We start from the raw sequence: 27,954 nt of genomic DNA, 5'->3' as shown, positions 1-27,954 counted from the left end.
TGAAATCAAGGCAGCTTCTCATCAAAGTAGTAGTGATTGCGATGTTCATCGACTGAGTTCATAATGCCTTGCTTACAACGTTTCCTTGGAACAGGATATCATGCCAAACCACAACTGAGACCAGAAATTTGAAGTCAGTAATCTGATTTGCCAGGCTTTGCACCTCATGTCGGATTCCCGCCTTGGCTTTACTCGACTGCGCCAGTTCCATCAGGGCGTCGTAAATCTCAGTCACTTGGTACCTCACTGGCCTTATTCTGTCAGTGCAGCTCTCCCAGAGAGTGTCACTTAGCAGCTGATAGTTGATGCTGAAAACAGGACGTATATCCTTTGCAGTATTCCGAAGAGAGATACTGAATCTAAAGAAGATGACGCTGCATCTGACACAACCAGGTTGAGGGAATGGCAGCCACAAGGCATGAGTAAAACTCTTGGATTCATCACAAGGATCCTTGCCTGGATACCACTGTTTCTTCCTTTCATCTTCATGCTATTGTCGTAGCCTTGGCAGTGGCAGTCCTGAAACTTTATTTTATTTTTATTCAAAACATTCATAAACAGTACTGTTAGGCCTTTTCCAGGAGAGTCGTCCACAAACCGGAAACAGATAAAATGTTCCTTTACTTGGATACAGCCATCCTCATCGTCAACAAATCTTACTGTAAATGACATATTTTCATTGTGACTAATGTCAGGCTTGCAGTCCATCATTACGGCATAGTACTTCACTTTGTTGAGCTACATCAATATGTTATCAAGCACCTTCCTTGCCATAAAGTCAATCAATTTGTTTTAGATTGTTTTGCTGCAGTAATGCTCTATAGCCTTTTTATGAACTACTCAATGTTGGTGCTCACGCATGATCTGTGGAAGGTTCCACGAGATTCTACAAAGATCCAGAACATTCTAGGAGGTTAGTGAAAAATGAATCCACATATGGAATACCTGAATCATTTTACTTCAAACATTCTATTCCCCCCCAACAAAAACAGCACCTGAGCCTGGTGCCCCCCACCCCCAAGTCTGGCACCTTAGGTGGTTGCCTGGGTCACCTGCCCCTAAATCTGGCCCTGGCCCAGCCGAGTACAGCTCTGAGGATTATCCTAACTTGCTTCAATAGAAGGGTACAGAAGTATCGAGGCAGATGTCTGCCTCAATCATGCTTCCTTGCACCACAATTCATCTCTGTCTTGTCGTGAAAACCCCCCTGCCTTAGTGCTATTCAGGCCCCTATGCTAGGAGAATGCTCCTGGGCCTGAAGGCCGCCCTACACCTAACCTGAGGACAATGATGCATTAGCAATATTGCCAACCTCCAGCATTCAGAAGTCATGAGTCAGGCCATGAGATTGACAGAATAATAAATTTGGGGTTCTTTTTCTTTGCCTTCTAGTTTCTGAGCCTTTCGGTTCCTCTCACTTCATGTCTTTAGGTTTTTCTCCACAACTACATGGGTGAGAAACTTACTTTAAAAAAAAAGAAAGAAAGCTGAGATTCCCATGGAATCTCCTGATTATGGAAGCTGGGGCTTTAAGAAATACACCAAAAATCACAAGACTTGCAGTAAGAACGGGCAAAAATGAATTAAGCTCAGCTTGACAAATGTTACCCTTATTGACATTAATTTCACCAATATAAGTTAAAGTAGACTCAAACCCATTGACTTCAGTGGGGCTATTCCTTATTTAGAACAGTGTAAATAGCTCCACCAAAGTCAATAGAATGGCACTGATTTACACCAGCTCAGGATCTGGCCCAATGTTTTCTGGAGGTTTATAAAATATGTATTACTGGTAGGGGAAAAATACAGGCTCCTTAATAATTAGGTACTGGGGAAAAAAAAGAAATCTGTATTTGATGGAATGGCAGATCTGTTTGTTTTTTTAAAGAGCTGTTCTGGGCCCTAATATAATGATATAATAAATGGTTGTTTGAAACATGGTATGTACTTGCTGGAACAGAATAGCTCCTTTGAAGCAATTCATATCAATTGTATTGTTACATAATGAGGCCACATCTAGCATTTTCAAACTCAGAAAGTCTTGTGAAGGGGAAGAACTTACCATTTCAAAGTAACCGGTCCCATCAGGACATTTCTTTTCTGCATTCCTGCAATTTAGAAGATGCAAAGCCATTTTTAATGCCACCTGTCTGTGGCCACATGAAGTACTCTTGGTGGAGTAAAGGGTCTGAAGTTTATTTACAGTGGAAATGCTGCCCAGAACTGTCTTGATCACTTGCTGGAATCTTCTAGGTGAATTCGTTCTATGCACACATGCGCACAGGCACAAACATACTCATTTCGCCCCTTCGTGCTATCAGCTACTGTGAGATCGGGAAGTCCAAGACCCAGTGGAGGAGGAAGCTGAAATCAAACGGTGGCCAATTAAGACTTCATTGAACAAATTAGCTGAACCAAGCCTCATGTTTGGTAATGAAATCCACACATTTCCTAGAGTGGGGGGAATTTTGTAATCCACCCCCACTTCCTAAAAAGACATGAGTATGGCTTCTGAAGCCCACAGCTTGAGCTAAAGGACTGGCTCCCCTCATTGGAAGCAGTAGCAGACTCATATCTACTGTGGGCTAGCCACTAGAGCAGGGGTAGTCAATAGGCAGACTGGGGGCCAAAGGTGGACTGCCAGACGCTTTCGAACGAACCACAAAATCTCTTTATTTACTTGTTATTATAATTATTGTTATTTTTGTATTATTTTTATCTTGACTATAACTTGACAAAGAAATTTGGACCTTGACAAAAAATAATTGATTACCCCTGCACTAGAGGGAAATGCGTAATACACATGGGACAGTGCCTTATAGATTTCCCCTGGATAGAAGCAGCTCGTTGTGAGCACCTGAGACCCACAGCATTTCTGACCCTGGACAAGTCCTCACTTTTGTAATAATTGTCAATTTTATTGTCATTGGCTCAAATCCAGGATCTCCAGCGCTAAAGCATAATAAACCAATACAGCTAAATCACCTAGCTGGGAGCAGTAGCAAACTTGTATCTTCTGTGGATCAGTCCAGGCACAGAATGGGACACATAACACACACTGAACAGTGAGTTATATTGCTCTGGCCTTGGTAGCCCTGGCAACCCCTGTGTGTTGTCTGACGCTTTTGAGAAGGAGACTGATTCTTGATGGGGCTGGGAGAGTTCATATTTTTTTATTCGGCGTCTGTGTGTAAGATTCGTCATTGATGGGAATATACATGTGCTCAGAGCACTGGATAGATGCATTTAATATAAACCCAGACAAATTAAATGATGCAGCTATCAAGGTATTCTGGAGCTGGGCTAAAATATAGGCTTGGATTTCCCATAAGCCAGGGATTGAATATTAGTCCTTGCTTCAAAGCCTGATCCTAACCCCACTGAAATCAGTGTGAATCTCTCCATTTACATCAGTCTGTTTTGGATCTGGGCCTTTGTGTTTGCCGGTTCCATCATCTCAAACATGTATCATGAAGGGATATGTGAGTGTCAGATTTTGATTAACGTGCCTGAGCAGCGTCTCTTTGATATAGTTGTTCTGTGATGGACTGTGTCTGTGGAAGTCTTCCTGGGGGAGGGCTCTTATGGTACAAGTTCCCCTCATTCCTGGGCCTGATGTCGCTCCTGTGAATTAAAGAAGCCAGGTGGCTGTGTGTTCATTCATTTTTCAAGCTTATTTTTGCATATGGGAGCAGTAAGCCAGATTCTGGTCAGAGTTACGCTGGTGTAAATCCAGAACAATTCCATTAAAGATCAGAATGTGAGCCACTGTATTGAACGTGCTATTCGTGTACCGCACAACAGCACTGTGTATGCTATTCTGAGTCACTCTTCTTTTAATACAAAATATACAAAAATTTCATTACTAGACTTCTATAAAAACAAACAAAAAACTCCCAAAATTAGAACATTAGTGAGTTTTTCAGCAAAATCTCAAATCCTAGATTAATTTTTCCATCTGAAAAAAAAACCTTTTTTTTCATTTTTCAGTGAAAACCAGTCCTTTTCAGAAAATGCCATGTAATAGAGCCACATAACTGGCTGAAATAAAACTGAAAATAATTTGGTTAAATTTCATGAAAAAGATGTTGTATTTGTACACTACTATCCCTTACACAGATGATACAACTGGAGCTCTGCTTTTGCTTAGGCAGGATTACTGATCTGTTGTATAATTATATTAATTGTTCTCTACTACTGTACTGTCATAGGGTGAGCTGTCCTTGAAGACATGGCCCAGCTCCCATCTGTGCCTGGCTTTCTTCTCAGATCAGATTGTAAGGAGAGTGATCACTTTAGATAAGCTATTACCAGCAGGAGAGTAGGGTGGGGGGAGAGAAAACCTTTTGTAGTGATAAACACCCATTTTTTCATGGTTTGTGTGTATAAAAACATCTTCTGTATTTTCCACAGTATGCATCTGATGAAGTGAGCTGTAGCTCACGAAAGCTTATGCTCAAATACATTGGTTAGTCTCTAAGGTGCCACAAGTACTCCTTTTCTTTTTTCTCAGATCAGGTGATTGCAGGCTACAGCAAAACCTGCTAGGAAGATGGAAAAGACTGTACAAGGCTCCTTTCAGCTCCTCTAAGGGGAAACCTGGAGATGGAAGACAGAGAGATGTGGGTGGTGTCTTTCCTGCTGCCCCCTGGCAAGAGAGTTGGGATAGGAGCCTGTGCTAAGGAATTCTGGGGAGGAGCCCCAGACAGCTGTGTTAAAGATCTGCAATGAGACAGAGAACAGGCCTTGAAAGAGACAGGCAATATAGGAAGAAGCTGTGAGAACAGGGAGGTTTTGGGTGCAGGGCAGGAGTCCCATTGTGGTTTAGGGTCCCATGGCTGGCACCTGTAGTACTGAGAGGATATGGGCCTTGTAACAAGGTGGTTTACCCTTATGGGCTGGAGGGTCTGGGGTGAGCCAAGTCAGATTACTAAAGAGACACATGGGGGGGTGGGGTGTGTGTGTGTGTGTATCAGGTAATTCCCTATAAAGGGCAGCAGGTGGCTGCAATGAAGGGGGAGGCTCAGGAACAAGAAAGGCTTCCCCAGGGACAATCCGGATACCAGGTTGGGAGCCAGAAATGTAGGGCAAGGCCTGGGAGGGCGTGGCCTCTGAAGGCAGGAAAGGCCTCAAGCAGGAAGTCCTGGGAGTAGGGTGAACTGGTGACTGCTGGGAATGACCTGGGCTGGGGTTGCCAATTTTGTTTGGACGTATTTCTGGAAGTTTCATCACATGACATAATCTTTAATTAAAGATTAATCTTTAATTCCTGGAGACTCCAGGACAATCCTGCAGGGTAGGCAACCCTACCTGGGGCTTGGGGTTTCCCTACTGAGCCTACAAGCAGGAAAAGCCTGGGAGTGACCTTGAAAGAGGGTAAAAGTGATGGACAGTGTTTTGGGACTTCGAGGTTTATTTTGGCGCTTTATTTATGTGAATAAACTCGGATCCCTGAGAAAAGGGGGTGAGTGGACAAGAGAACCTTTTGTGGGTTTGTTTAAGAAGTACTTTGAGGGAGAAATTGTTAGGAGGGCATCGCAGAGCCACCCCTGCTAAGAGGAAGCACACGGGCAGTGGCTGACCCCACTACAGGTCTCCTAAGGCCTCATCTGTGGAGATGGTGCAGAGACCCCCTGCAATGAAGTGTGAAGGACTTTGGAAACCACTGCCCTCTAGGGGTGAAATGATTATGGATGGATATGGGACTGTTTAGCCTGGGGAGGGCAAAGGACTGCTGAACACTTGTACTGAGGGGAAAAGGGAGTGTGGAAACCCCTGCAGGCAAGATACTTAAGGACCTGGAGAAAGGGGGAAAGGACTTTTGTTACATGTTTACCTCTTTGTTACCCCAGAAAGGGAGGACGCATGCAGGAGACCAAGAAGTGCCAGATTCTCCTGAATCCATCGCCAGCAGAGGCATGGATAATGACCTACTGGTGTGTGCGGATAGGGAGAGGTAAACAACCCTGCTTGACAGCCCAGTCTCACTTTGGTGGCTGAGGCAGGAGAAACCATTTTGAGATAAGACAGCGGGAGGAATTTACAGTAGGACCACGATACAGTCCTCCAGATCTGGTGAGCAGACCAAACCTGGGCACCCAAAGTGAAGTAGGGAACACTAAAGACTTGGGGGAGGAAGAATGAAAATCTATCCTTGCCAAAAAATGTTGAAGTTGTTTTTATTTTGGAGCGTCAAAAGCAAACCCATTTTTTCCCCATGTTTTGAAAAAGACTGCAATTTTAAAAGATCTTTTTCAGGGAGGAATTTTTATCAAAATGTTTGGTTTACTGAACCTATTTTTGGTAAACAAAAATGCAATAGCCTTGATGATGATTTCATAAAGTATGTGTGTGGTGAAATAACGGGGGCAGAGGAAGGGAATTTTTTACAGAATACTGACAATTTTGATAAGTTTTTTTTGGGGGGGGTAACTCTTTTTGGTTTTTTAATGCAAACTTTTTGTTTGAAAAAATTCTTGTTCGAAAACCTTTGACCAGCTGTAACGCAGGGCCAGATTTTCTCCCCTGCCCCTGACCTCCTTTGTACTGCTCTGGTGTCACAAAAGGACTAAAATCTGACTGTATCTGGCCACTTGAGAATTTATTTCCCCAAACTGAGGACGTTCTCAGCTGTTTAAAGCTGATATAAATGCCACCTACCTTTCTTGATACACCCCTTATTCTGTAGCTCCTGTTAGGAGAAGGTGTGGCCAGAGTGCCCTGCTTTCCAGCCATTCCCGGGTGGTGCATGGTCCCTGAGGGACTATTACTAGCTGTGCTCTGCTGGGGCTGGCCCAAATCCAACCAGACAGCCATAATCAGTTCCCTAATGGCTGCCCCAAGCAAATCTCAGCTCAGCGGAGAATCTGGCTCTTTGTTATTTTCATTATAGGCTTTTGCAATCTTAATGGCCATATTTAAAATAGCATAAGGATGCTGGCTGCTTGTTGTTTAACAGCCCCCTCAGCACTGATAGATCACATCAAGAGAGGTAAACAATTGCAACACTTGTCAGCCTCTAATCTCCTTATAGCTAAGGTATTTCTAAGGCTCTAATCACCTTGATGTCTAAGTACTAATGCCAGCGCTTAGGTTCTCTGTGGCTGTACAGCAATTGGAGGTTCTCCAGTGCTCAAGCCACACTGAGATCATGGGATGGGGACTCATCCAGTGATTCTGGCTGAAGACTACTACTATTTATTATTTGTATTGTGGTAGTGCCTAGCAACCCCGGTCATGGGACCGGGACACCGGGGCACCACTAGGTGCGGCCCCAACACAGAACAAAAAGATGGTCCCTGCCCCAAAGAGCTTGCAATGTATATCTAAGATGAGAGACAACAGGTGGATGCTGACCGAAGGGGGAGCAAAAGGAAACATGAAGATGGCAATGGGATAGACTCCAGTCCAGAAAAGGGATCATCCTATATACAGACTCTTTCTCACCTAGAGACCCAGTGGTGCTCTACCAAAATATAGGGGTCCACATGTCTCAGAGAGATCCCTTTACAAGGTCATGGCCTAAATATGTGTTTGGACACCTCAGCACATTCAAGGTGTCTGTCTCCAGAGCTCCAGAGTGTCAGGACTGTTTCTCTCCAGCACCATATGTCCACAGAGCAATTCCTTGGCTCCTCCGATCGTCTCATGGGCAGTGACAGATTATTTTCTAGTTCATATTTCACTCAAGCTCTGCTCAGCAGTCATTGTTTAATACTCTGAACCATGATCGTTCCATCTGTTTGAACTTGTTCTCTTTTGGTGAGTGTTTTAGTTTTCCTAGCCTTATATGGAGATAGCGTCATCATTGATATATCTGCTTCCCTGCGCTCTGTAGTTTTTCATCGGCTGATGGTGCATCTGTATTCTAAGAAGCTAACACGTGGTTAACATCTAATTTCTCTCTGTCTCCTGCTCTTCATGTGGTGATGTGTCTTTGTCAATTTATTGAAGAACAGCTAAGGATAAGAATCTGTGTACACTTTATACGTAACTTCCTAACACCTGCCATTAATAACAGATATGTCCTCCATGATCTAAGTTTTGTTTTAAACAAATGCAATGATTGGCTTATTTCTTGATGCTCCATAGTCCTTGCAGTTTTGTTATTGTTCTGTGAAATGTTTTGGAACAGATTGCTGGAATATATCACCAACGATGAGTTTTGCTTGTCTAGGTTTGGTCTGTTGGGATCAGAGAAGGGATGAATGTTTATTAGCTTTTAATCAAAGGAAGTACTCTCATACTCAGCCAGGCTACTGTCTGCCATCTGATCAAAGGCAAGACATTAGGACCCCGATTCTTAGCTGTCTTACAGCTTGTGTAGTCATTTACATCCGTGGGGAGGGGTTACAAAACATGATGCTAGGTTTACATCTGGTTTGCCCAAGTGTAAGAGTCTAGGCAAGGGGCACGGCAGTGGGGAATCCAATCCATTTGAGTTGACAGTGCACTTCTGGGAGCTGGATGGCTCAGGGTTTGGAAATGGGATATGGAGTTTTGCCCCCTATTAGTTAGTGAAAGCTGTTGTGATCACTGCAGGGTCGCTTATATAAAGCAGTCTCAGTCTAGCTCCTAGTGGAGGGCTGTGAACATAAAGACTAGCCTATTGTAATGTGAGGTGGAAAGCAAAGCTGGTGCCCAATACAGCCATCCATTCATTGTGTGTCATGGTGGGAGCACAGAACACGGGTGCTCAGTGAAATGCACTGGATGCCCGGTGGACTTCGGAGTGTAGATTTGAACCTACAAAGTCACACATGGATCAGGACTAGACTAGCTATGAAACCACCTCTTTCCCTGTTCAGTGCTGCTCCAGTTGAGATCAGTAGGGCTGGAGAGAGCTGTTGATAGGGCATTTGCTGAGAAGGCCCAGGAACATCGGCGCTTGTATTCCCCTTGGTCCACTGGGGCCCAGATTTCTTAACCTTCTGTACGTTCCTCAAAGCATGTCCCTTCTCAGGTATTTGAGGATGCGGCAGACCAGGGGCTTTAGGGTATAGAGGGGGTGGGGTTTATGGAAGATTGATTTTGGCAGTAAATGTTTAAGCCACATGGGCACTTTATCCTTTTCTTGTTTGATGGGGTGTAGGTTTGACACATTGTTGTAAAAGTGCATGGAGGAACTTGGATGAGTGCTTTGGGCAAGATTTTCAAATTTGACTCATTATTTTGCGTACCTCAATTCTTGGGTGTCCAGCTTAAGACCCCTTTCAAAGGGCTTAATTTCCAGAGGGCAGGTGCCCAGCACTTTCTCAAAATTGGGTATATTTAAGGTGATTGGAATTGGGGGGCCCCAAATCACTACTCACCTGTGAAAATCTCATCTATTGTTTTTGTGATTCTAAAACAGAATGAATAAATACCCCCGCACTGCAATGGCTGTATATGGCACCGCTATGCTAAAAGGGCCTATGCTGCAAGTCTTTAGCTTGAGTTTCAAAATAACCAAAGAGACATTTTGAAGAAACCACTAGGCAAGTTTCGAAGGAGCTCAAGCAAAGACCAGGCTAATTCAGAGACATGTTTAAGTTGTGTTTCACTTCATAAGCCCCCAGTCCTGCAATGGGCTCCATGCAGGCAGACCCCTGAAGTCAAACTGTCTAAGATACTTAGGTGGCCTTCATTACCATAGCATCTGAGCCCTGCAGTCTGAGCCACACAGCCCTCTTGTGAGGTAGGTATGTGTAGCCTTTGTTCCTGTGACTTGTAAAGGGTTCATGGTTCTGTAACAGTAGCCCTGACAAACTTGCTACACTCAACACATTGCTGTTATGGTATTTATCTATAAATAGTCGTGTGTGAGATCTGAAATGAGAGCCCGGATCACACTGCTTCCCATAATCACTGCACCGTATGGGTAAGATTTAAGTTGTTGTATATATGTACTATATTTACGTTTTAAAACCTGTCCCCCATGCAGAGTGGATTAACAGGTTTCTTCCAGACAGGAAATGTGTATTTAAGATGTAAATTAAGCATTGCAAGTCAATGCAATGGAAGTCCTTTATATATGGAGCAAACAGGAGTATGTGAAGACACCTTGTAGCCAGCGGCCCAGGAAAGGAACTGTGGAGGGGTCACCCTGACTCTGGGGATAAAGACAATGAACTGGGGTGTCAATGGAAGGCAAAAGGACATCTCCTTGATTCTTCACTGTGGAAGCAAAAAGGACGGTGTTTTTTGCATTCATGAAAGTGGGACCCTAGCCATGTTAGTTAGTAAGGCTGAGAGTTCACTTTAGGTGAGAAACTGCTTTAGTCAAAGGGTTTAACCTGTTAAAGTTAAGTTTAGACTCTAAGAAGCATTTGATACCTTTTGTTTTATATGTAACCCGTTGTTCTTATTATCCTTGCTCACTTATTGCTTAACCTTTGTTAACAAATTCATGTTTGTTTTTCACTATAAATACATTATTGCCGTGTTGTTATCAAGGAGCTGATCCTGAATTGTACCTGTCAAGCTCTGTGTGCACTGTTCCTTTGAGGGCCGCTCAGCTGGTAACTTCGGTGAGTGTCCCGTGACAGGAGCTGGATGCTGCAGAGGGATTGCTCCAGGGATGGGCCTGTGCCTAGCCTGCCCAGACAGAGGGAGGTCTGCAGAGACCTGGAAGGCCGTACTTGTGGGCCAAAGGCTTTTGGTTTCATGGTGTTGAGCTATAGCAGGCCCAGACAAGACTGCTTCGCGCTCAGGGCAGGTAGTGGTGAGGTACCTCACAATCCTGGTTACTGTCTCCAAGTTCCCAGTCTCTAAGTGACTTGCCCAAGGTCTCAAGTCCATGGCTAGTACCCTAACCTCTGGACCATCCTTCCTTTTCATAGGGCTCTTCGCAGGCACAGGGGTCTAGCTGCATGGAACTCATTGCAAGTTTGGCGCCTTATGTGACAAGCAATTAATGTTACTTTTTTTTGGAGGCGGTATAACTTTCTGAACTGGTGTGGCATGCTGAGGGCCTGATGCTGTACGGCCTTGCTGAGCTACCTACATCTGTGCCAAATGCAGGTGCAGAAAAGAGCTACTAGGATGATTTGGGGCATGGAGGGCCTATCTTAGGCGAGGAGGCTGAATGAGTTCAGCCTGTGTGGCCAAGCCAAAAGAATACTGAGAGAGGGTATGATGTGTTTAGAGAGTAAACACCAGGGAGGGTAAAGAGCTATTGAAGCTAAAGGACAATGTTGGCACAAAAAGAAATGGGGATAAACTAGCCATGAGCAAATTCAAGCTGGACATTAAAAGGTTTCTAACCATCAGAGGGGTGAGGTTCTGGAACAGCCTCCCAATAGGAGCTGTGGGGGGCAAACAACTTTATTAGTTGTAAGAGAGCTGGGAAAATTTGGGTATGATTGTAGGATGGGGTCACTTGTGATGGTCGTGGTGTAGCTGATCACCACATGTGAATTGGGGAAGGAATTTTCCCCCAGGTCAGATTGGGATTCACCTTGGGGGTTTTTCACCTGCCTTTGCAGCATGTAGGTGTAGGTCACTTGCTGCTATTACTTGGGGTTACCTCACTTAATCCTTTCCCTGCCATTGCAGGGGCCTCAAGCACTGGCGCAGAAGCTATTCTCTGTCTATGTCCTTGGCATGTAATAGTTTTGTCTCCTGTGGACTGGAATACTTTGGGCTAATTCTGGTTGTTGGATTTAGCGTGCAGGTGCTGTGTGGCAGTCGTGGCCTTGGATGCGCAGTAGAGGAGACTAGATACTCTGGTCATCCCTTCTGGCCTTAAACTCGGACGAGGTGAAATGCTACCACCTCGGAACGGTAGTATTTTCCTCCGACGCTGCGCAGGGTTAGATGGGTTTCAGAGTAGCAGCCATGTTAGCCTCACGAAAGCTCATGCTCAAATAAATGGGTTAGTCTCTAGGGTGCCACAAGTCCTCCTGTTCTGTTTAGGGTTAGGTGGAATGCCCACGCTGCAATGGCAGTGGCCCAGTGTCTGCTTTGTAGGAGTCCCACTGCTAGCAGCAGTATGTTGGGTGAGTTGCAGGGGCTCGAGCTTGCGGAGAGGTTATTTTTTCAGAGTGACGTATTGCAATTAGCTTAGCCAAGATATAAAAAAAGTGATGGGTGACTAGGGTGTGCCTCAGGCTGTGAGAGCTTTCTCAGTTGCTGTCCCAGAAAGTTGGGAGCCCTGTTGTGCAGACGTTCCACTGATGAACTGGAGGAGGTGTGGGAAGCACATGGGGACTTGCCCGAGCCCCTTGGGAAGAACCAGCCTCAGAGCCCAGTAAAGGGAGGGGTAGAGTCTCCAGCTTTTTTCTTTGCAACAGTGTTCTTGAGATGATAAACTGCTGCAGACTGGCTGGTTAGCAGGAGGATCTGAGTCTGGGGAGGGGTCAGACCCTGTCTCTCTCACACACCCTTTGTATAGGAAAGGAGAACAGTTAATTTGCTTTTGTTTCCCAAAGGCTCCTCCCTGCAAATCCTTTGGCTGGCCCTGTGCGCTACGGTGGGAACAGAGCGGGGTCGTGTTTGGGGTGTAGCAAAGTATCACTTCTAGACTTGGTCTAAAAATGTAGTGTCCAAGCGCAGTTAACATTCCTGCAGCTTCAGTGGGCTCGCCAAGGAAAACTACCCAAATCCATTCTGTGCATTACAGCCCAGGGTAAAACCCACATGGGAGTAAAGCTCCCCCCCCCCAATAAATGAGTGCAGGGTAAGTCAGCATGAAGCACATCCGCAGGGTCTGTTGTGGGAAGTGATGAAGCAGAAAGCTGTGCTTTAGCCCTCTCGGCATGCACCCGTACCTGCTGTGCCAGCTGCTGCCAAGGGGGCATCCCTTTCCAGTCTGCACTAAGTCCCTGCAATCCCGCTCCCCACAGGCCACTCCAGCACCATGCATGGAGGAGAGGAGGCTGGAGCAGGCTGTGCTACTGAGTGGGAGTGTGAAGGCTGTTGCAGCCCTTCTCTGTCTTTGCCTATGCCTACTTACATTCCAGGCTGGTGCCCATTACTGAGCCAGAGCCCTGCTCCTCCACTGACCAGACAGGGAGTCCTGCTGGGACCTGACTTCCTTAGGCACCTTCTAAACTCTCACCCAAAGTATATTCATGGCTCTAATATTTCAGTTGCTGTCTTCTCTTGCCCAGTGACTTTATTTATTTATTTGCATTGTTGTAGCCCCGGGCAGCCCTAGTGATGAGCTAGGACCCCGTTGTGCTGGGTGCTGCACAAACTCAGAACAAAGAGATTGTTCTTGTCCCCAGGACCTTTTAGTCTAAGTACCTTCTCTGCTGTTCACCTTCTCCTGAACAGTCCCTGTCTCCCACAGTGCTGTGCAGTAGCCGATCCAGGACTGCTTCCTTCTCATGCTAGGCACTCAACTGCTGTTCCTCAAATCAGCCTCGCTTGTGATGCCTTCTACCACAGTCATTCTGGGCAGCTCATCCATCTCCTGCCAACACCACTGACTGAGAGTGCTGACTAAAATGCATCCTCTGACCACCTAACAAGGTCAAAGCAAGTGTAATAGCTCATACGGGTCACGGTATTATCAGGCAACCCGTGTACACTTTCCCACTGGATTTTCATTGTTGGTTTTGCTCTGTTGCCAGGGCACTGATCTATCAGATGGACAGAGAAGATAAGTTCTGGATAGTTACATGAACAAATACAACCTTGGCAGCTACATTAATAAATTGGGCACAGAGTTTCCCGGGCTCTCTCCTCAGCCTGTGGGTTTTAGGGCATGCTTGGACAGGCAGTGGGAGACAGGAAGTAACAGACTCCCCTTATGCTATAATACATTATATAACTGGCTACTCATATTTATGAAGATTCTTCACCTTTCTCTAAAGCATCAAGTATTTGCCAAATTCCATATAATTCTTGATTTTTGCATTAAGATTCCTATGGCCTCTGCTTATTACCTGCGATCTTTAGAGGTGAGGCCATCAAACTCATTGCACACAGCACCACCAGTCTAGGAATGAAAGCTTGGAGCTTTGATCAGCGTAGGGCACCTGTGTGTATCTCTTCCATTCAATATGCCTGCTCTAGTCAACTTGACAGAAGAGAAGGGGCCTGATTCTCTTGTGCTCTGCACTAGGTGTGGTCACTTAAACCTGAGCAAAGAGGGTGTAAAATGCTACCAGATCTAACCACTCTCTGCCTTGTGTCGTCATTTACACCTATGCCCAGCAGTATCAGACCCGAGGGTTTAATTCAGAAATAAAAGAAAGTTCCCTCTTTCCTATTTCTTTTATGATTTGTTTTTAACCTGGAGTTGATTTTTCTTTAAGGCACGTTTTGATCAGCCACGCAGTCAGCTGGGATCAGGAGCTGTCTGGCCAGCTATTTTGGTGGTACAGCATGTGCTGTCTTCCAGACGCTGTGCTGTTTTGGAGAGGCTGCTTGGTGTGGGAGACACAGCCCACCCTGTAGTTTGCAGTGCTATTGATCAAAGCCTAACTGTGAGTAATCCCTCTGGGCCTTGTGCCAGGCTCTAGTCTCAATAGAGCCCTTTGATACCTGGCAAAGTTAATCTCTTTTAGGAGTCCTAATCCTATTTAAGTGCTTTTGCCTACAGTTTAACTGGAGGGCTGCTGCTCAGGTGTGAAATGTCAAACACAGATCTGGAATAATCTAACAGGACTTTGAAAAGCAGCTCACTTTAATTTGCTTTATGCAGTGACTCTGATGTAACGGTGTGATTGGAATAGGCTTTTGTAGCCTGGTATTGCTATACATTATTTATTAAGACCTAGTGATGTTGGTGCTTCCTTCTTCTATCCTCAGAAGTTTATAGAATCAGAAATGTAGGATTGGAAGGGACCTTGATAATCCAGTCAAATCCTCCTACACTGAGGCAGGACTAAGTATTATCTAGACTATCCCTGACAGATTTTATCTAACTTGTTCTTAAAAACCACCAATGATAGAGATTCCACAACCTGGGGTAATTTGTCCCAGTGCTTAACTACTCTTGCAGTAAGGAAATTTTCCCTAATATCTACCCTAAATCTCCCTAGCTGCAATTTAAACCCATTACTTCTTGTCCTGTCCTCAGTGGATAAGGAGAACAATTTATCACCCTCTTCTTTTAACAACTTTTTATTTACTTGAAAACTATTATCATGAGCCCCCTCAGTCTTCTCTTCTCCAGACTAAACACACCCCATTTTTTAAATCTTTCCTCATAGGTTATGTTTTCTAGACCTTTCATCATTTTTGTTGCTCTCCTCTGGACTTTATCCAGTTTGTCCACATCTTTCCCAAAGTATGGTGCTCAGAAATGGACACAGTACTCCAACTGAGGCCTTGCCAGTGCTGACTAGAGTGGAAGAATTACTTATTGTGTCTTGCTTACAACACTCCAGCTAATACATCCTAGAATGATGTTAGTGTTTTTTTGCAACTGTATTATGTTGTTGACTCATTTAGTTTGTGATCCACTATAACCCCCAGATACTTTTCTCCAGGACTCCTTCATAGGCAGTCATTTCCCATTTTGTATTTGTGCAACTGATTATTCCTTTCTAAGTGTAGTACTTCTCATTTGTCCTTACCAGATTTCATCCTATTTATATCAGCCCATTTCTCCAGTTTGTCAAGATCCTTTTGATTTCTAATCCTGTCCTCCAAAGCACTTGCAACCCCTCCAAGCTTCATATCATCTTCAAACTTTATAAGTGTACTCTCTCTGCCATCATTTATGAAGATATTGAACATAACCGATCCTAGGGCAGATCCCTGTGGGACCCTGTTGGATATGCCTTTCCAGCTTGACTGAGAACCATTGATAACTGACTACTTTGACCATGGTTTTCCAACCAGTTGTGCACCCACCTTACAGTAGGTTCATCTAGGCTATATTTTCCCTTATTTGTTTATGAAAAGGTCATATAAGACAATATCAAAAGCCTTACTAAAATCAAGATATATCACATCTTCTGCTTCCCCCATCCACAGGGCTTGTTACCCTGTCAAAGAAAGATATTAAGTTCGTTTGACATGATTTGTTCTTGACAAATCCATGTTGACTGTTACTTATCACCTTATTATCTTCCAGGTGCTTACAAATGGATTGCTTGATTATTTGCTCCATTATCTTTTTTGGGTACAAAGTCAACCCATCGGTCTATAATTCCCTGGGTTGTCCTTATTCTCCTTTTTTTATATATAAGTAGTATATTTGACCTTTTTTAGTCCTCTGAGAACTTGTGGAAGACAAGAGATAGCCCCAAAATAATTGCAAATGGCTCAGAGATCTCTTCAGCTAGTTCCTTAAGTATTCTAGGGTGTATTTCATCAGGCCCTACCAACTTGAAGACATCTAATTTGTCAAAGTAATTCTTTACTTGTTCTTTCCCTATGTTAGCCTCAGATCCTACCCCACTTACACTGATGTTCACTATGTTAGTAGTTCAATTACTGCTAACTTTTTGGTGAAAACGGAAGCAAAAGACACATAGAGCTTCAGCCATTGCTGGGTTTTCTGTTGTTGTCTTTCCTTCTCACTGAGTAATGGGCCTCCCCCTGTCCTTGGTCTTCCTCTTGCTTCTAATCTATTTGTAGAATGTTTTCTGGTTGCCCTTTATGTCTCTAGCTAGTTTAATTTGTTATGTGCCTTGGAATTTCTAATTTTGTCCCTGCATGCTTTTTTGTATACCATATATATTCATCCTAAGTGATTTGACCTAGTTTCCACTTTTGTGTGACTTTTGAGTGTCAGGCTCCTGGTTAAGCCAAGTCTCTTACTGTGCTTCCTAGTTTTCCTACACATTGGGAGAGTTTGCTCTTGTGCCCTAAATAATGTGTCTCTAAAATACTGCCAAATCTCATAAACAATTTTTCCCCTTAGACTTGCTTCCCCCGGGATCTTACCTACCAATTCCCAGAGTTTGGTGAAGTCTGCTTTCTTGAAGTCCATCGTCTTTATTCTGCTGTTTTCCTCCTGCCATTCCTTAGAATCATGAACTCTGTGATTTTATGATCACATTCATCTATGCTGCCTTCCACCTTCAAATTCTCAACCAGTTCCTCCCTGTTTGTCAGACTCAAATCTAGAGCAGCCTCTCCCCTAATCACCTTCTCCACCTTCTGTAATAAAGTTGTCTTCAGTGGATTCCAACAACTTGCTGGAAAATCTGTGCCTTGCTGTATTGTTTTCCCAACAGACATCTGGGTAGTTGAAGTCCCCCTTCACCAACAAGTTCTGTGCTTTGGATTATTATTATTGTTATTATTATTATTATTATTATTATTATTATTATTATTTTTAAGCCTCATCCGCTTCTTCTCCCTGGTTAGGTTCTCTACTGGACACCTGTCATGACATCACCCTTGTTTTTTTTATCGCTTTTATCCTCACCCAGAGGTTTTTAATGGGTCTTCCTCCTACTTCTATCTGGACCTCAGTGCAAGTGTTTGATTTACATCTTTGATTTACAAAGCAGCACCTCCTCCTATCTTACACTTCCTGTCCTTCCTGAACAAGCTGTACCCTTCTATGCCAATATGCCAGTCATGTGGATTGTCCCACCAAATCTCGGTGATGTTGTAATTATGATTATTCACTAGTATTTCTAGTGCTTCCTGTTTATTCCCCATTCTTCTTGCATTAGGATATAGATACCTAAGATGTTCATTAGATTTCCCCTCTATTCCCTCTTGTCTCTCATTTGCCCCTGCTCTGATTACCCATGTTCTCCCCCACTCCAGATTCTGACCCTCCACCTTGGTCTCCATGTTTTTAGACTTACCTGTGGGCTTTTGTCTGATGCCCCGTCAACACCTCGGTTAAAGCTTGCTTCACCAGGTTAGCCAGTCTATCTCCGAAGATGCTTTTCCCCTTCCATAATAGGTGGACCCCATCTCTGCTCAGCAGTCCTTCTTGGAACAGCATTGCATAGTTGAGACAGCCGAAGCCCTCTTGGCGATTACATCTGCACAGCCATGCATTTACCTCCAGGATGTGTCTGTCTCTTCCTGGGCTCCTAACCTTGACTGGAAGGATGGATGAAAACATCACGTGTGCCTGCAACTCCTGCACCCTCAGTTGCTTTTGAGCCCTGTAGTTGCTTCTGATCTGCTCAGGGTCATGGCTTGAAGTATCATTAGTGCCCACATGGCTGAGTGCATGGGGTACTAGTCAGAGGGTTGGAGAAGCCTCATCAATCCTTCCATAATATCTCAGATATGAGCCCTGGCAGGCAGCACACCTGAGATGCCCGGTCAGGCCGGCAGATGGATGCCTCTGTCCACTTTAGAAAGGAGTCACGACCACCACCACCCTTCGTTTCCTCTTGGGTGTGGTGGCCACAGTCCTCCCAGCCATGCGGGTATATCGCGTCTCCTCCTCCAGTTCTGGGGGAGATTCCTCATCTTTTGTTGCCAGGACAGCATACCTTTTTTTTTTTTAATCTCTATGCGTGGTGGGTTGGGAGCAGAGGTGGAGCACTGCCTGCTGCCAAAAGTAACCAGCAGCTAGCTTCCTCCCTGTGAAGGAGCTGTTTTCTTCTCCCCTGGTGGTCCTACTGCAGTCCTGTCCAACTGAATTGCTTCCTCAAACTTGGAGGTCCCCATATTTATATTTTCAATTAATTCCTTGTGTACATGGATGCTGCTCAGCCTAGTCACCTCCTCCGGAAGCTCTCACACCTGCTTCTTGAAAGAGGCTACCAGTAGGCACCTCTCACACTGGATGGTCTCCCCTGCCTGGCTTTCTGTGATGGGGAAATGCAGGCCACAGTCTGCAAATCCACAGCAGGACCTGGGCAGAGGCATCCACGGTTGGGTTCTCTGTCTATATGCAGGTGGAGGAGCCAGGAGCGTATAATCACAACCCCATATTTGGAGCTGGTCAAAATGTTTCCACCAAAAAAGTTTCATGACAAAACATGGGGTATTGCTGAGATATTTTTGTGGGAAAATATCCATTTCGATTAAATTTTCCAGTTTTTTTTTTTACACGAAGATTTGAAATGTCCAGATTGACATTTGAATTGTCAAAAATGGCAGCATTTCAAATCCTCAAAATTGGGCCTGTTTTCTGCCCCCCCGCCACATTTCCAAATTGAAATTTTTCAAAAGTCTGTCTGTGCTAGGAAAGTGTTGACTATTGCACCCTGTATCAGCTTGAAAACAAACATTGAATTTCCCATGGGACAGAAATTCCTTTTTCCATACAGCTCTCCTCACCCCATTTTGATGAGGCATGTGGCCCGACTTAAAAAAACAACAACCAGGGGCAAGGTAGAGCACTCACAATTCCATTTTGAAATGTGTGGGATCTGTGGCTGCTCAGGGCCTCTGGAGATCAGGCCCTATGTTTTCAGAAGGGTCACTTACCCTGGGGACACACCTGAGGACTGATCTTTCAGAAGGGCTAAGCGCGCACAGAGCCTACTGAAGTGAAAGGGAAAACCAAGGGTTATGTGTGTCTGAGTTGGTACCAAATGAATGCACCAATGTGGCTTGGGAAAAGTAAGGTTGTGTCTTTTGGATGGAATACAAACCAAGTTCCTGAATACTTCGTGTCACAGCAGAGTGTGAGTTTTAATGTGACGAGTGTCCTTGTCACATTACAGTGATAGTTCCATTGTGCCTTTCTCAGTTCCCTCCGCAGATTCAATGACAGAGGGTCGTAGTCTTCCCTTCATGACGACACATCATGTGAGGACTTGCCGTGTGCTGTCAGAGAACTGCTGAGCCCCATCAGCAAGGTGCTGAATGCTTCTGTAAAGCAGAGATCCTACATAGGCCAGTGGGAGTTGCGGGCATTCAGGAATGCTGAGGACATGGCAGGATCAAGCCCAGGGATGGTTGGTTTGCTTCCTTGGGTTGCTGGCCTTGGGGTCGGGTGGGGCCAAGGACAGGGAATTGAGGAGAGGGAGCTTGAGGTGAGTGCCCATTGAGTGAGAGGGAAGTGGTGGGTGGGGGTGTCAGCCATGTAACTTACCTGACCTTAAGGCTGCCCCTGGATCCAGGTGTAACAGTTTTTTGACATCTTGAACTTGGTGCTGCTAATCAGCGTCCCCCATATATGGGCTCCATTGTAGGCCCTCATCTCTTCCCGCTGAGACCCATACAAAATCAAAGCACCTTCCAGCCTGTGGCTGAAACTTAACAGCATTGGAGAGGAGCCAAGAGAGAGGAGAGTCGGAGCCAGCAGCCAGGAGAGAGTCATCACTGCCAGGAGTCTGGAGAGGCAGCGGTGCCAGGGTGATGAATGGTATTTGTATACCGCTGCTCCACTGGGTGTGGGGTCCCCTCTGGATGCATTAGCGGTAGCAGTTTCTTTTAGTCACACTTTTTTGAACCAAAGGTGGTGAATTCTCTCTCTGGTTATTACATGGGACCGATGACAGTGGTGCTGGTGTGTATGCATCCAGTACAGCTGTGGGCGCAAATGCTAGGTGCATTAGCATTAGCAAGTGATGTGCCAAGCAAGCCCAAAATCCCATGCCCATCGCCACTTCAGATTCACCCAGCTTGAGGGCCTTCAAAATAAGACCGCACAAGTATGGCAGGAAGCTGGCAGAGAGATAAGGGAGCCCGTGCTAGTGCCCTGAAAAAGCCAGTGTTAATGCTATCTCTGTATAACAGTGCTTAGACAAGCAAGTGAGAAGTGCTCTAGAAATACAATTGACAGAGTAGATAGCAGTAGCTTAATCACGTATGTGGGATCTTATGAATAAGTGCATCCTCTGCCTTGCTAGCTGCTTGTTGTTCTCCATTAGCCATGCCAGCTGCAATGGATGCTGTAGTATGTCATATATTTGTCAGCTCCTAAGCAACGAGAGGAGCTAGGGAACAGGAGCAGCGAACAGGGAAGTTTTGCAAGGGAGTTCTTCAGGTGAAGGAGGACTGACTACATGAGTTTGTTGTTTGTTTTGTTTATGGGCTTGCTGCTTGACTGTAGTAAATTGTGTGGTCTATTTGGGGGGCCGTATGCCAAGCCTAGCAGATGCCAGGCTGGCTGAGAGTTTCTTAATGAGGCTGTGATCCCTAATCCCTGTAGGATCCATTAACCAGGGAGTGTGGCTACTCAGGGAGAGCAGGGGTTTAAAAAGCCAACTCCTAACTCCTACGTGACCAGAGGAGCTAGTGAACAGGAGCAGTGCATAGGAGAATTTTGTGAGGGAGTTTAGACAGGGCGCGAGAGAGTAAGATACACCTAACATTCTCCAAATTTAGGGCAGTAAACACTCCCCTGACCACCCTAATCCCAGACAAAACAAAACAAGCTGCAGGAGTAAAAAGAATGCAGGCAGAAGTCCAGCAGCAGAGTGGGGGCTCTCCAGTTTATTGCACTGAATGAAGCATTTATGCTTACCTGCCTTGTGGGCAAATGGCTTACGTGTGCAAGGAACTCATGGCCTTTAGAGACCCAGTCAGGGCTCTTGAGACCAAAGTGGCTGAACTGGATGACAGTTCATGAGCTGGATGAGCTAAGGGAGGCAGAGAGGTTCATAGATGAGACTTTCCGGGGCATAGTAGAACGGTCCCACCCCCGGTCTGACAGCCTCTGTGCTGTTGAGGAGGATGACAAATTCAGGGAAGAACATCAAATTGTAGCAGAGGGAAACAATCCCATAGATATCATGGTATCCTCTGACACTGAAGATAGGTCTCCGGAGGAGTGAATCCCAGTTATTAGGAAGCAACAGGTAATAGTAATGAGGGATTTGATCATTAGAAATACAGATAGCTGGGTTTGCGATGAATGGGAGAGTTGCCTGGCCGGGTATAAAGATCGTAGATCTTCAGACATCTAGGCAGACTTATGCGCAGTGCTGGGGAGGAGCTGGTGGTCGTGGTACGTATTAGTACCAATGACATAGAGAAGGCTAGGAGAAAGGTCCTGGAGGCCAAATTTAGGCTGCTAGGTAGGAGATTAAAATGAGGACCTCCATGGTAGCATTCTCTGAAAGGCTTCGAATTCCATGGACAGGGTCAATTAGACAAGCAGAACTGCAGGGTGTCAATGTGTGGATGAGACGATGGTGTAGGGAGGAGGGATTTAGATTCATTAGGAAATGGGGAACCTTTTGGGAAAGGGGGAGCCTATTCAGGAAGAATGAGCTCCACCTAAACCACAATGGGACAAGATTGTTGGCATCTTAAATTAAAAAGGTTGTAGAAGAGTTCTTAAACTGAGGGCTGGGGGAAAGCTGACGGGTGCGGAGGAGCACATGGTTTGGAATGAGACATCCCATGGGGAGGATCTATTAATGGGGAGTCTCTATATCCTAGTGAAGAGGATATAAGTTGATAGAGTGCAGGTAGGAACTGAAGAGAAACAGTCAAATGAAAGAGTCCCATTCAGTTACATCACATGAAGGCAGACAACTAAAAAGTGACAAATTCTATAAGTGTTTGTATACAAATGCTAGAAGTCTAAATAGAAATATGGGTGAACTTGAGTGCCTGGTATTAAATGAGGATATTGATACAATAGGCATCACAGAAACTTGGTGGAACAATGATGATCAGTGGGACATGGTAATACCGGCGTACAAAATACATAGGAATCACAGAATAGGTTGTGCTGGTGGGGGAGTGGCACTCTTTGTGAAAGAAAGCATAGAGTCAAATATAGAAAAAATCTTAAATGTATCAAACTGTACCACAGAATCTTTACTGATAGAAATTCCTTGCGTGAATAAGATTATAGCAGTAGGAATATACTACCGATCACCTGACCAGGCTGGTGACAGTGATTGTGAAATGCTCTGGGAGATTAGGGGCCCTATAAAACTAGTAAACTCAATAATAATGGAGGATTTCAACTATCTGCATATTGACTGGGTACATCCATAGGCAGAGTTTGGGGGGGCAAGGGAGGGCTTTGCCCCCACAAAACTGCAAGCCTCAGGGCTGCGCAGGCAGCCTGAGTGTGCAATGCAATGAGTTCTGCAGAGAGACAGGAGATTTGCTGCTACCAGTTTGCACCCCTGAGGCAGAGTGTCAGAATTTTGTTTATAAACAGAGTGATTAACAGGTGATTAAGATAAGATAAGGCGGTTAGGATGTTCCCTAAAGTTAAAAGAAAAGGAGGACTTGTGGCACCTTCATCGATGAAGTGAGCTGTAGCTCACGAAAGCTTATGCTCAGATAAATTGGTTAGTCTCTAAGGTGCCACAAGTACTCCTTTTCTTTTTGCAGATACAGACTAACACGGCTGCTACTCTGAAACCTAAAGTTAAACTGTCTCTTCCAAGCTTGGTCCACTGCAAAAAAGTTAGGCCTTGTCTACAGAGCCACTTTACAGCACTGCAACTGTCTCGCTCAGGGGTGTGAAAAAACACCCTCCTGAGCGCGGCAAGTTTCCGTGCTGTAAAGTGGCGCTGTAGACAAAACCTTGCTCCCAGCGCTGGGAGCTACTCCCCTCGTGGAGGTGGGTTTTTTAATAGCACTGGGAGAGCTCTCTCTCCTGGCGCTGCTGCTGCGATTACACGGCCACGTTAAAGTGCTGCCGTGGCAGCGCTTTAACATTGCTAGTGAAAACGTACTCTAAGTAGCAAAAAGAAAAGGAGTACTTGTGGCACCTTAGAGACTAACCAATTTATTTGAGCATGAGCTTTCGTGAGCTACAGCTCACTTCATCGGATGCATACTGTGGAAACTGCAGCAGACATTATATACACACAGAGATCATGAAACAATACCTCCTCCCACCCCACTCTCCTGCTGGTAATAGCTTACCTAAAGTGATCACTCTCCTTACAATGTGTATGATAATCAAGTTGGGCCATTTCCAGCACAAATCCAGGTTTTCTCACCCTTCCCCTCCCCCCCCCCCCCCCCACAAACTCACTCTCCTGCTGGTAATAGCCCATCCAAAGTGACCACTCTCTTTAAAATGTGTATGATAATCAAGGTGGGCTATTTCCAGCACAAATCCAGGTTTTCTCACCCCCTCCCCTTTCTTCAAAAACCACACACACAAACTCACTCTCCTGCTGGTAATAGCTTATCCAAAGTGACCACTCTCCTTACATTGTGTATGAAAATCAAGGTGGGCCATTTCCAGCACAAATCCAGGTTTTCTCAAAGTAATTGGAGATGTTTCTACAATTGTTGTATTCAAGAGGTGGTAACAAAGTTACTAATACCTTTATTTGAGAAGATAACTGATTTTTTTGGACAAAGGAAATGCAGTAGATCTAATCTACCTGATTGTCGGTAAGGCATTTGATACAGTTCTACATGAGAAATTATTAGTTAAATTGGAGAAGATGGGGATTAATATGAGAACTGAAAGGTGGATAAGGAACTGGTTAAAGGGAAGACTACAACAGGTCATACTGAAAGGTGAACTCTCAGGCTAGAGCAGGGGTAGGCAACCTAAGGTACGCGTGCCAAAGTCGGCATGCGAGCTGATTTTCAGTGGCACTCACACTGCCCAGGTCCTGGCTACCGGTCCGGGGGGCTCTGCGTTTTAATTTAATTTTAAATGAAGCTTCTTAAACATTTTAAAAACCTCATTTACTTTACATATAACAATAGTTTAGTTGTATATTAAAGACGTATAGACAGAGACCTAAAAACGTTAAAATGTATTATTGGCATGCGAAACCTTAAATTAGAGTGAATAAATGAAGACTCGGCACACCATTTCTGAAAGGTTGCCGACCCCTGGGCTAGAGGAAGGTTACTAGTAGAATTCCTCTGGGATCAGTCTTGGGACCAACCTTATTTAACATTTTTATTACTGACCGTGGCACAAAAAGTGGGAGTGTGCTAATAAAATTTGCAGATAACACAAAGTTGGGAGGTATCGCCAGTACGGAGGAGGACTGGAATACCATACAAGAAGATCTGGATTACCTGGTAAACTGGAGTAATAGAAATGGGATGATATTTAATAGTGCAAAGTGCAAGGTCATGCATTTAGGGACTAACAACAAGAATTTTTGCTATAAGCTGGGGACTTATCAGTTGGAAGTGACAGTGGAGGAGAAAGAGCTGGGGGTATTTGTTGATCACAGAATGACTATTAGCTGCCAATGTGATGTGGCCGTGAAAAGGCTAACGCAGTCCTGGGGTGTATCAGGCGAGGTATTTCCAGTAGCGACAGGGAAGTGTTAGTACCATTATACAAGGCACTGGTGAGACCTCATCTGGAATACTGTGTGCAATTCTAGTCTTCCATGTTTAAGAAAGATGACTTCAAACTGGAACAGGTGCAGAAAAGGGCTACTAGGATGATGTGAGGAATGGAAAACTTATGAGAGGAGACTCAAAGAGCTTGGCTTGTTTAGTCTAACCAATAGAAGGCTGAGGGGAGGTATGATTACTCTGGATAAATACACCAGAGGGATAAAAACTAGGGAGGGAGAGAAGTTATTGAAGTTAAGCATCAGTGTGGACCCCAGAACAAATACATATAAACTGGCCATCAACAAGTTTAGGCTTGAAATTAGGTGAAAGTTTCTATCCATCAGAGGAGTGAAGTTCTGGAGCAGCCTCCCGAGGGGAGCAGTGGGGGCAAAAAACCTAACGGGCTTCAAGACTGAGCTTGATAAATATAAGGAAGGGGTGGTATGATGAGACTGCCTACAATGACATTTGGCCCAGCTGCGACTGCTAGCAGCAAATATCTCCAATGGCTGGTGATGGGACACTAGATGGGGAGGGCTCTGAGTTACTACAGAGAATTCTTTCCCATATGCTCAGGGTCTAACTGATGGCCATATTTGGGGTCAGGAAGGAATTTTCCCCTCGGTCAGATTGGCAGAGACCCTGGGGGTTTTTCACCTTCTTCTGCGGCATGGGACATGGGATCACTTGCAGTTTTGAACTAGTGTAAATGGTGAATTCTCTGTAACTTGAAGTCTTTAAACCATGATTTGAGGATGTTAGTAACTTAGCCAGAGGTGAGGGGTCTATTACAGGAGTGAGTGGGTGAGGTTCTGTGGCCAGCAATATGTAGGAGGTCCGACTAGATGATCACAATGATCCCTTCTGACTTTAATAAGGGTATCTGAGTAAGAATATACATTACAATTTTTAACCTAACCAGTGTCCTATGAGTGACTTGCCACAAGATGTCAGAACATGTTAGTATTAGAGCTGTGGGTCTAATATTTATTTTATTTTCTTTCTTGATATAGGAATTAGATACAATGCCCCTGTCAGACATTTCTAAGTTATTATCTGAAAAAACACTAGCGTTTTCAGTTACCTAAGTAGTCCCTGGAATCATGGTTAAAGTTGCACCCCCAACCCTCCCAAATCTCGACTGGTGCCCCTGTGGGCAGGCATGGAATTTGTCATCCCTCCCAGCCCCATTTGCCTGACTGGAGCTGCCCCCCCAAATATTGAAGTCAAACTATGCCTATGCATGTCACCTCAGGATGAGTTGCAGAGAGAAAGTTTCTAGACACCACTAATGTCTACTTCTTGGAGCAGCTATTCCTGGAACCCACAAGGGGAGAAGCAATTCTTGAGTTCGTCCTAAGTAGAGCAAAGGATCTGGTCCAAGGGGTGAATATAGTTGAACCGCTTGGTAATAGTGACCATAATCTAATTAAATTTAACATCCGTGTATGTGGGAGTGGGGGGGACCAAAGAAGCCTCAGAAAGGGGAACTACACAAAAATGAGGACGCTAGTTAAATGGAAATTAAAAGGAACAGTCACAAGAGTGAAATGCTTCCATGGAAACTTTTTAAAAACACCATAATACAGGCTCAAAATAAATGTATACCCCAAATTTAAAAGAATAGTAAGAGAACAAAAAAATGCCATTATGGGTAAACAACAGAGTAAAAGAAGCAATTGGGGCAAAAAGGCATCCTTTAACAATTGGAAGTAAATTCCTACTGAGGAAAATAGAAAGGAGCATAAGCTCTGGCAAGTCAAGTGTAAAAGTATAATAAGGCAGGCCAAAATAGAATTTGTCGAGCAACTAGCAAAAGACTCAAACTAATAGAATTTTTTTTTAAGTACACCAGAAGCAGGAAGCCTCCCAACCAATCAGTGGGACCATGGGACAATCGAGATGCTAAAGGAGCACTCCGGGAAGACAAGGTCACTGCGGAGAAGCTGAATGAATTCTTTGCATTGGTCTTCACTGCCAAGGACACGAGGGAGATTCCCACATCTGAGTCATTCTTTTTAGGTGACAAATCTCAGGTACCGTCTCAGATTGAAGTGTCAATGGAGATGGTTTTGGAACAAATTGATAAATTAAACAGTCATAAGTCACCAGGACCAGATGGTATAGAACCCAAGAGTTCTGAATAAACTCAAATATGAAACTGTAACACTACTAATTGTTGTATGTAACCTATCCCTTAAATCAACTTCTGTACCAGATGACTGGAGAATAGCTAATGCAATGCTTTTTTTAACAAATAATAATTAAAAAAAAAAAAAAAAAAAGCTCCTGAGGTGATCCTGGCCCTTACAGGCCAGTAAGTGTAACTTCCGTCCCAGGCAAATTGATTGAAACTGTAATATAGAATAGAATTATTAGATGCATAGATGAACACAATTTGTTGTGGAACAGTTAACATGGCTTTTTTTAAGGGAAATTGTGCCTCACTACTCTATTAGAATTCTTTGAGGGGGTCAACAAACGTGGACAAAGGTGATCCAGTGGATATAGTATACTTAGATTTTCAGAAAGTCTTTGACAGGGTCCCTCACCAAAGCTCTCTTAAACAAATTCAGCAGTCATGGGATAAGAGGGTAGGTTGTCTCATGGATCAATAACTGATTAAAAGACAGGAAACAAAGTCTAGGAATAAATTGTGAGTTTATGCTACCATTCTGATCCGATAAGGTTTTACTTCCACAGTGCGCATGTGCAAGTGACTGCACAGGATACAAGGCAATGGCGAATCAGGGCTTTTGGGTCTATAAAGTCTTCATTGTGTGGCAAAGTGGAGGCATGCAGTTAGCTTTTACAAACAACCCCCCCTAGTATTAGTAGCTGCAATGTAACCGGGTGGTTAAGCACTGGAATACATTGCCCAGGGACGCTGTGGAATCTCCATCA

Source organism: Lepidochelys kempii, chromosome 2 (assembly GCF_965140265.1).
Source record: "Lepidochelys kempii isolate rLepKem1 chromosome 2, rLepKem1.hap2, whole genome shotgun sequence".
In the NCBI taxonomy this organism is placed as follows: domain Eukaryota; kingdom Metazoa; phylum Chordata; order Testudines; family Cheloniidae; genus Lepidochelys; species Lepidochelys kempii.
Note: the sequence above shows the minus strand (reverse complement) of the source record.